The sequence below is a fragment of the Camellia sinensis genome, chromosome 4 (assembly GCF_055761805.1).
Source record: "Camellia sinensis isolate YWXY chromosome 4, ASM5576180v1, whole genome shotgun sequence".
In the NCBI taxonomy this organism is placed as follows: domain Eukaryota; kingdom Viridiplantae; phylum Streptophyta; class Magnoliopsida; order Ericales; family Theaceae; genus Camellia; species Camellia sinensis.
This window is the reverse complement of record NC_138964.1, coordinates 16229023-16238749: the sequence shown is the minus strand read 5'-3', so window position 1 is coordinate 16238749 and position 9727 is coordinate 16229023.

Below are 9727 nucleotides of genomic sequence, written 5' to 3'. Positions count from 1 at the left end.
GTTCGGAATGCAATTTTCTCAACATCTTCAACTTTTACTTTCAACTGATGGTATTCGGATCTCAAATCAATCTTCGAAAACACTTGTAAACCCTGTAATTGATCAAATAAGTCATCATTACGAGGTAAAGGATATTTGTTCTTAATTGTTACCTTATTCAATTCTCAGTAGTCTATGCATAATCGAAGTGTTCTGTCTTTCTGTTTCACAAATAGAATCAGTGCACCCCATGGTGAAGTACTTGGTCGGATAAAACTCTTGTCAAGAAAATCTTGAAACTGATCTTTCAACTTCTTTATTTCAGCATTTGACGTTCTATATGGAGTCTTTGAGATGGGTTTAGTACTCGACATAACTTCAATGGTAAATTCAATTTCTCGGTCGACTAACTCTCCTGGTAATTCTTCTAGAAACACATCTGGGAATTCTATAACTATTGGAATATCATCTAACATAGTATTCATGGATTGATCAGTCAAAATACAACATAGATAGCCTCGACATCCCTTCTTAAGTAATTTACATGCTTTCATTGCCGAAATTAAGTAAGGTGGAGGTACTACACTGTTATCTTCAAACATAATTTCACCACATCTAAACAAAACCCGTTTTGTTACATAATTCATAGTAGCACAATATTTAGATAACTAGTTCATCCCCAAAATCACATCAAAATGCCTAGTATCAAAAGGCAACAAGTCCACAAACAATGTAGTATTCCCAATAATGATTTCATACAGATGACACAAAACAGATTCCCTAGATAGAGCAGACACACATAACACATAGGGCAATGATTTCGTGGGTCGATTCAGTCTATATGCACATGTAGTAGATACAAAACAATGTGTCGAATCTGAATCAATTAGCACAAAAGTATCTTGGTTGTGAATAGAGAGGGTACCTGAGATGACAGTCTTGGTATTCCGTGTATCACCTAGGACAAGTGAAAGAACTCTTCCTTGCCTAAGTGTATCTCTTGTAACAGCTAGTCTTGCAGTGTTTCCTAGCATTGGGACCGATCCGGTCGAACTAGAGGTTCGTCTTCCACTTCTTTGCTTAATTTGTGGACAATCTCTGACCATATGCCCTGTCTTACCACACCTAAAGCATGCCTCAGAAGTACAGTAGCAAACTCTTCGATGTTTCTTGCTACATTCATTGCATATCGATGCGAGGACTCTTGTGGAATTTGAGGCATTAGACATTCCCAAATTTTGCTTATTTGATGACGATGATCCCTTATTCAAATAAGAATCATGTCTCTTTCCTTTCCATTCAAACGGTCGGTTATGTGAAGCTAAATTTGATTCAGACATTAAAGCTCTGTCAAGAACATCCATGTACTTTGGCAATTTCAGAACATTCACTTTTTTTAGGATTGCATTTCGAAGTCTACCTTCAAATTTTCTCGCTTTCTTATAATCAATATCGACTATGTGTGGGACGAATTTGGCCAACTCAGTGAACCGTGCCTCATATTCAGCTACTATTTGGTTGCCTTGTTTCAACCCTTCAAATTCAGTTACCTTCCGATCTCGAATGCATTGAGAGAAGTACTTATCATAAAAAATCCCAAGAAATTAGGCCCAACTGATTGCCACATTTTCATCTTTGACTAACATCCACCACCTACGAATGTCGCCTTTCAAGGTAAAGGCCGCTAATAGAAATTTCTGTACATTAGTGCACGAGAATACTTTTTTCAATGCTGAAAACCCACGCCTAGGTTTCCAAAGGATCCACTCATCCCCAGAACAATGGCGGCTTCATTTTCTTGAATTCTTTAGTTAAAGCAATCGTGTGATCATCTGCCTGGTGCTTTTGTACTAGAGGTTGTACAGGCATTGATGGAGGTGGGGCTGGTTATTGCTGTTGTTGCATTAGTGATTCAACCATTTCTTGAATCATTCTCTCTATTCTATGTAGACGGGCAATGGAGGACTCCTCTATCTCATCAGTCCTAGTTCTCACCATTATCTATAAAAACTTGTATTATAATAAACATAAAAATTTACACATTTACATAAGCACAACAGTTCATATCTCACATATTCACATATTTGCATAATCTCAATGCACACGAACATATACTCATTAGATGAATGCAACCTTAAGTCTTTTTTAGACACCTTATTACTTAATTGGACAAGTGTATGAGTTATTAACTCGTACTCTTATACCACTTTATCATGACCCAAACCCGCCATTAGATGTTTGAATCATAACCAGCCAGTAATCATGAGATTACCTACAACCTCACATAGAATTCAAATCATATTTATATAGGGCCCGAAACGGAAGCAGAATAATAAAATTTGTCCAATGAACTTGTGCATAAGTGGCATAAACAAAAATATTATATACGTTAATAACTCACATCTGATCATAAATATATAAAAATATTACATATATCCATAAATCATTCCACACAAGTACAAAATATTATCTTGCAACACTTAAGGGTCAAAGTACAAATCGTGGTCAAACATGACCAACAAAAACAAAAGGAACAAAGCCTCATTCGAGAGGCGCTTTAGGGTTGACTTCACAAAACTCGGTAAACTCCAGACTCTTCTAAGGCTAGACATCCCGTTGTTCACCTACATAGATATACAAAACAGAGTGAGCTAAAATTCAATGAATAACATCAAAGTAAAGAGGTTATATGAATGAGTTCTAATACATAACGTAATTACTCTCATACCCAAATTCTTGTCATAACGGAACGACCTCGAGTCTAAAACATAACAGAATGACCTCTGGTCCAACTTATATAGAAGTACAGAATAGAACAAATTATACTTAGCGGAACGACCTTGGGTGCAATCAATTACAGTTGTACAATGACCATTAGGTCCACACATAACATATATCCAAACTTATCAGATATTCAGAATGGCCTTGGATCCATCTTATTAATTGTACAGAATGACCTTGGGTCTATCTTATTAACTATACAAAACGACTTTGGGTCCATTTCAAATATACAGAACGACCTTAGGTCCAACATGTGCATTTTTATCCTATCAATCGCATTTATAGATATTACGTAGTTTGGACAGATAGAAGGCTTATTCATAACACAAAATCATAGGTTTGGAAAAACTTACCACATTCGTAACACTTTTCAGAATAATGCACATAAAAATATTGCATCATCATTTAATTGAATCATTTAATTTATTGAATTTTTTTAAGTCTCATTTTAACTCATTGATTTATTAGGGAGGCCCAACTCATGTCTAAGAATGCTTGGAAGGAAGAGAGGATGCAAATATGAACAGAATATAACTTTTCAAAATATGCTAAAACAGGGGACTTAGCTCGAGTGCAACATTGGTCACTTGAGTAGACCATATGGTCTGCAAAAGTACTAGATGGTCTGAACTAGGCTTGATCGTCGCTCAAGCCAAAGTGCAAAACAAACTGAGGTCGCTCGAGCGGTCACTTGGTCGCTCGAGCCATGTGCAATGCTCTACAAAAATACCAGAGGCATGGTATGTGCGCTTGAGCGATAACTTGGTCGCTCGAGCTATAAGGCCAAATTTTGAGTTTCAAAACTGAAAGTTTGAGTTTCCAAACACCTTTTCAAAAGAAAAACTCATGCGTGGCTTGTTCTTTTAGCTTGAAAACTCTTCAATAAACATAAATAGATGATCATTTGCAAACTCTTTACTCAAAACTCATCAATTTAGAAAAATTGAGCTCAAAATCTTCATGAAGATTTGCAAACTCTTTTCTTTTGTACTCTTCAAAATATGAACTTGACTCTCAAATTCATGAAGTAAAACTCTTGAAGCTTTAGAAATCAGTGATGTATGGGCAAATTAGCTTCAAATTCAACATGGCAAAACTTAACATAATCATGCATGCATGTAAAGCTATTACAATTTTTCATCATCTTTGAACCAAATCCTTTCAAATTGTTCATAAACAAGCACAATCTCTTCTTAATTACACGAGCTAGATGAATTATCTTCATGAATTAAAGGTCAATTCCTTACCTAGAGCCTTGAATTACACCTATCCTTGCACAATCTTGAGCTTCTCATGCAAAATCCTTAAGTTCTTCTCCAATCTCTCACTCTCACTCTCACTCTCACTCTCACTCTCTCTCTCTCTCTCTCTCTCTCTCTCTCTCTCTCTCTCTATACAAAGTTTATCCAACAAATTTCAGCTCAAGAATGAGCCTAAGGCTCTCATAAAACATGTATATAGACTTGTGATTAGCTTAAGTTAATTAAACAAGTTTATGGCTAATTAATCAAGGCCCAAAACAAATTAAACAAAGCTTAATTTACTCAAAACTTAATTTTTCTAAATTGAATCAAATTTTAATCAAACTTCTCAATACGCTCTAGAAATTATGATGTCCTTATTGAACTTATGAATTTTGGTTTCTGAAACCATTAATGCCTTCAATTTTGAATTCAAAACAGAAAATCGTAATAGATATTCCAACAATGAACATATATGCACACAAAATCACATTAAACACATAAGTAACATTCAAAATTAGATTAATAAAGGCATATTATGTAATAGGGTTGCCACAGATTTGTTTCTGAAGGAAAATGCATGGGTGAACATGTTGTTCATGTCCCTGTTATTGATACAAGATCCATATGTCCTCCGGAGAGTTACTAGAAACTTCTTTGCAACAGGTTGAAAGCGATCGGAGATGGAATCAGTCACAACAACAGTGAGAAGATCTTTAGCAGGAGTGTTAATGATGATCACCGTTGCCATTGAGCCAAGCCCTGATCTCCTTGCTATGGATGTAATGAAGAAGGAAGAGACATGGAGGGTGTTAGACTTATTTATTTTGATGATTTATTTAATTATGTTTTAATTTATTTGGAAGAGAAAAATAGAATCAAAATTTATTTTGATGATTTATTTGAAAGAGAAAAATATAATCAACATTTATTTTGATGATTTTATGTTTTAATAAAATCAAATTTTATTTTGTCCCATTATTTCTCACTTAAACTTTTATCCTAAATGTTGTTAGAATGTATTTAATATTTGATTAAATCAGGAGTTCAAACAGCCCAGCATAACAACAGTTCAAAATGTTCAAGTGGAAGATATTCAAATTTGTAATAATGGAGTGGAAGATATTTAAATTAGTAATGATGGAGTACAACGGCTATAAACGGCTACAAATTCAAATGAGTACAACGGCTATAAACGGCTATAAATTCCAATAACTACAACGGCTCTAAAAGGCTATAAATTCAAATGAATACAACGGCTACAAACGACTATAATTTTCATTATATATACCAAAGCCTGTAATTTAACAAGTTACAAAAAAAACCAGAAAATATTCTTTGATCTATAATCACTCACATCTATTCTCTGAAAAATTCTCTGAGAAGTGTTATTCAATTTTTGTTTACATCCTTTCTCAGAAATTATACACTGAGCCTTATAGCATTAAGCTCATCTTTCCTGTGTAAGGTTTACAGAAAAACCAAAGCTTCATTTTTATATCTATCTTTGAGAGATAATTATTGTAACTTTCTGTGAAAACAAAAACACCTTATTTTCAACCTTGTAAGAGTGTAGTACACTCAGTGTTCTTGACTTAGAAAGTCAGTGTAAAATTTGTGGAGAATTGCTCCATCTGTGAAAAGGTTGCTAGCACCCTGTGAAGTTAGAGTATAGTGGAAAATCTCAAGTGAAGCTTGAGGAGTGGACGTAAGCCGAGTTAAAGTCGAACCACTATAAATTTGTTCGCCTCTCTCTCCCTTATCTATTTATTTTATTTTAAATTGCCATAGCTATATTTCACATTTTACTGTGCCAAAATTATTAACTGACATAGTTGTTAAGACACTTATTTTAATTATTTTTATTTCATTAATTACATTTATCTATTGTGCTAGTCATAATTTTTATTAGGGTATTATTAATTTTAATTATAAAAACCTAATTCACTTCCCTCTTAGATTGTCTTTTGGGTAACAAAGGATTTGAAAAGAAAGTAGATATTAAGAGTTGAAGGTGAGAGAGAAAGAGAGAGAGAGAGAGAGAGAGAGAGAGAGAGAGAGATGGTTTGAAGAAATGGGTCAATTTCAACATATTCATGTATGTATAAGAGTATGTATTTTGGTCATTTTGTAAAAACTTGTCCTTATGAACATAATATTTTAATGCGTGAACCTTTTGACAAAAAATTTAAAATTGGATTTATTGTCTGAGTGCCTTATAACAATACAACATAATTTCCAAACACATAGGGCATGTTTGGTTTCTCTATGAAAACATAATTTTGAAAAGAAAAAAAAATCATAATCACTTTTCTTTCTACTACACATTAATTAATTACTTTTTCTTTATTATCTCTCATTTTTATTCACTTTTTCTCTCACACAAATTCCAAAACTATTTTCAAAATATACAACCAAACAAAATTTCAAATTTTCTAAACTCTCTCTAAAAAATTATTTTTGGAAAAATATCTTAAAACACAAACCAAATGAGGCTATAATTTTTTTTTAAAAAATATATAAAATCAATTCAAAATTAATGTCAGGGCAATAAAAAATTTTCATATTAAATGGTACCTATTTTTGTTTGAATTGAAATGACTGCAAAATTTCAGATCATTTGTTATAGAATTTGTGTACACAAAATTTATTTGTATAGGGAAAGACTGTAGTTTATAAATAAAGAAAAAAATGAGATAATTTTATACTTTTTGAGTCATAATTAAAAAAAAATTACAATCAAACACTACATGAAGCATAATTAAATATCTCAAAATAATATCATAATTTAAAGAAAAAAATAACGTAACTAAAAATACATCTGATAAAAGGTGTATATTGTAAAATCCTCTCATTACTAATAACAATTACAGCAAGACTACACACACACTTTTTACAATCGGCAAAAAACTTTACTGATCACCAAGGAAACGTTACATGACTAAGGCTAGCAACAATAAAGCAAACAGAAGTGCAAAACACATCAAAGCTAACATATTTGGTAACAATATTAGGAACGAGAGAGAGAGAGAGAGAGAGAGAGTAATACTAAGCATGTATTTGCTCGTTATTGATATAGTACATCACTTACCAAGATCATTGCTAACGTTAAAAAAGCGTGGGCAACTATAAACTGAGCAAAATGACTGCATACCCATTAGCAACACGACCAAAACAGCAGCAAGAAGAGTAAGAATCTGCCAAGAACCATACACATACTTCTTCATACACATATATACCTTAACCTTCCTTGTACCAAAGTAATACTTGTTGACATCTTCAATGGCGATATCAATATATGGCACCTTTGAGGGTCGAATGGATCTAGTTATCCCATTAAAGAGTTGGGCAACCTCAGCATCAGTTTTTAGACTGTATTCGATGATTCCCTTTTTCTTAAGCAATTTTGCGTCCTCAGCGGTATCGATTATCCCATTCATTAGCTCAGTGTATCGTCCAAGAACAAGGAAGTTTGATATCGAAGCTTCGAATGCAACCAAGTTTCTAGTGATTACTTCAGAGTTGACATTTAATTTGAGGTGAGGGAGGTAAAACTTCTTCTTCTTCTTGTCAAACTTAATGCTGCTAATATCACCATTGGAGAGACAAAATTCCACTCCAACATTACAAAGGGTTGACACTGAAGGAATCATTATTTCCTCTACAATGGGATTTGTTATGTCCTCTCCCAAAACATCACATTCAGATTTAAGGCCTTCGTTGAGGTTTGTTGCCATTCTAGACATCTCAGGTAGACTTTTTGCAGTCGCCCAAGGCAAATTTATTGTCATGTTAATGGGTTTCGTAATTTTTCCCACCAAAGGAATATTTAGATTAGATGACAACTTCAAAAGCAAGCAAAGAACTTGCAAACCTGAATCGACTTTCAGGTGTATTTCCTCCTCCGGGCACGGAGCTCCACTTGGCATATTAGTAGGGCTGGCTTCCTTAGGCACCTTCACATTCATCACAATCCAATCGTACAGAAGTTTCAACAAATGATCATGAAAAATCTAGAAATCCCCTAGATATTGATTTATGATTATGTAACAATTTTAAGTAGTATATAACAATCCCAATCAAACAATCAAGACAAATCAACACAACGATTTTAACGTGGAAAAACCACAATTGGACACCTCCAACTGTGATTAAAAAACCACGGGCAACAGTCACAAAACAATCCACTAAGAAGATTTAAAGGAATTACACAGGTATACTCTCAATTACCTAGCGAATCCACGCCTAATTGAACCAACCTCTATGTGCCTCTCCCAACCCCGTCTTCACCTCAGAATTGTCTTTATGATGAGCCACTCCAGAATCCACCGAAGCTTCAGGCTCGAATTCTTCAGAATCCACCGAAGAACAACTCTCTCTTTTGTAGAACAAACAAAACCTTTGATGTATACTCTTTAAAACATGAGTTGAATACTCAATCAAAACATCAAAGAAAATTCACAAAGTATCCCCAGATATAAACCCTAGAACCCAAAAAGAAGATCTGGAGTAGTAATCCTAAAATCTGACGCAATACGCGAATTTATAGAATCTGTCCCGCGATCTCCGCTTGAGTGCCCAACTACCCGCTCGAGCGGCTTTAGCAAAATATGCGCGTGATATAACAGAGGTCCGCTCGAGTGTGAAATTACACATCTCAGTACTTTTACAGGCGACCAAAACTGCTGGAACCAGGAATTCTCCACTCGAGCGGGGAAATGTCCGCTCGAGCGGACAGGCAACTTGGAATGCATTTTTGCATTTTACTTCGGGGGCGCTGCCCCTCGACCCCGCCGTGGCGCTGCCCCGGACTCGCCAAGGGGCGCTGCCCCCTGGACCCCCGCGAGCTGATCGGGCAGCTCGATCCCTGTCATAATCAGCGAAGTGGTAATCTTGAAAACATTAGCATCACAAACTTCTCTGAAAGGCACAATTCGGGTTGGATTCGCATCTAAACACTCATAGCCTCATTGAAATAAAAGTGCGGAAATAAATACAACTGAAAGGAGTTTTGTCAAACGGGGTTGCCAAGAATAAAGCCTAACAGATCATGCTTGTAAACTTCCGATAATGAGAGATCCTTTTTGATCAATTTGAACGGAGAAACTTCACTACAAAAACTCGTCACCATAGAAAGCAACTCATTTTTATCTATATCGAGGAAGTCAAAGATATTGCCTACAAGAAAGATTGGAATTTGATTCTCAAGCATCACTACGTCACGGAGAATAGAGTGGCTAGCAAATTTACTTCCTTCAGACTCGAACAAGTTAGGTTTCCTTGACCACGATGATGAAAGTCTATCTTTTTTACTGATGCAGGTATGAAGAAACTCGAGCAAGAACAAACCATCAATGGTCATAAACCACAATAGTGTATTGCCATCATAGTCCAAGTACATGTGGTAATGAGATCGGATTTCGTCTTCTTTCTCCTTCAACGTATCGACAAGTTCTTAGAATTCTCGGGTTGGGAAGTGTTCTCTTCTAACCTTAGTTGCTGCAACGAGCTTATACCTCTCCATCTCATAGAGCTCTGGCCAAAAACGATGGTATGGACCCAAGCCCATGAGCAGAGGCATGTAAGCATCAGGCTTGAAAGTACTTAGAGTTTAGGCACACGAAAGATCGAAACAGGATGGACACCGTTCGTCTAGCAAAACAATAAACACAATATTAGTACAAATATTATGATAGAATCGATAGACAATATAAACCAAGAAGAGT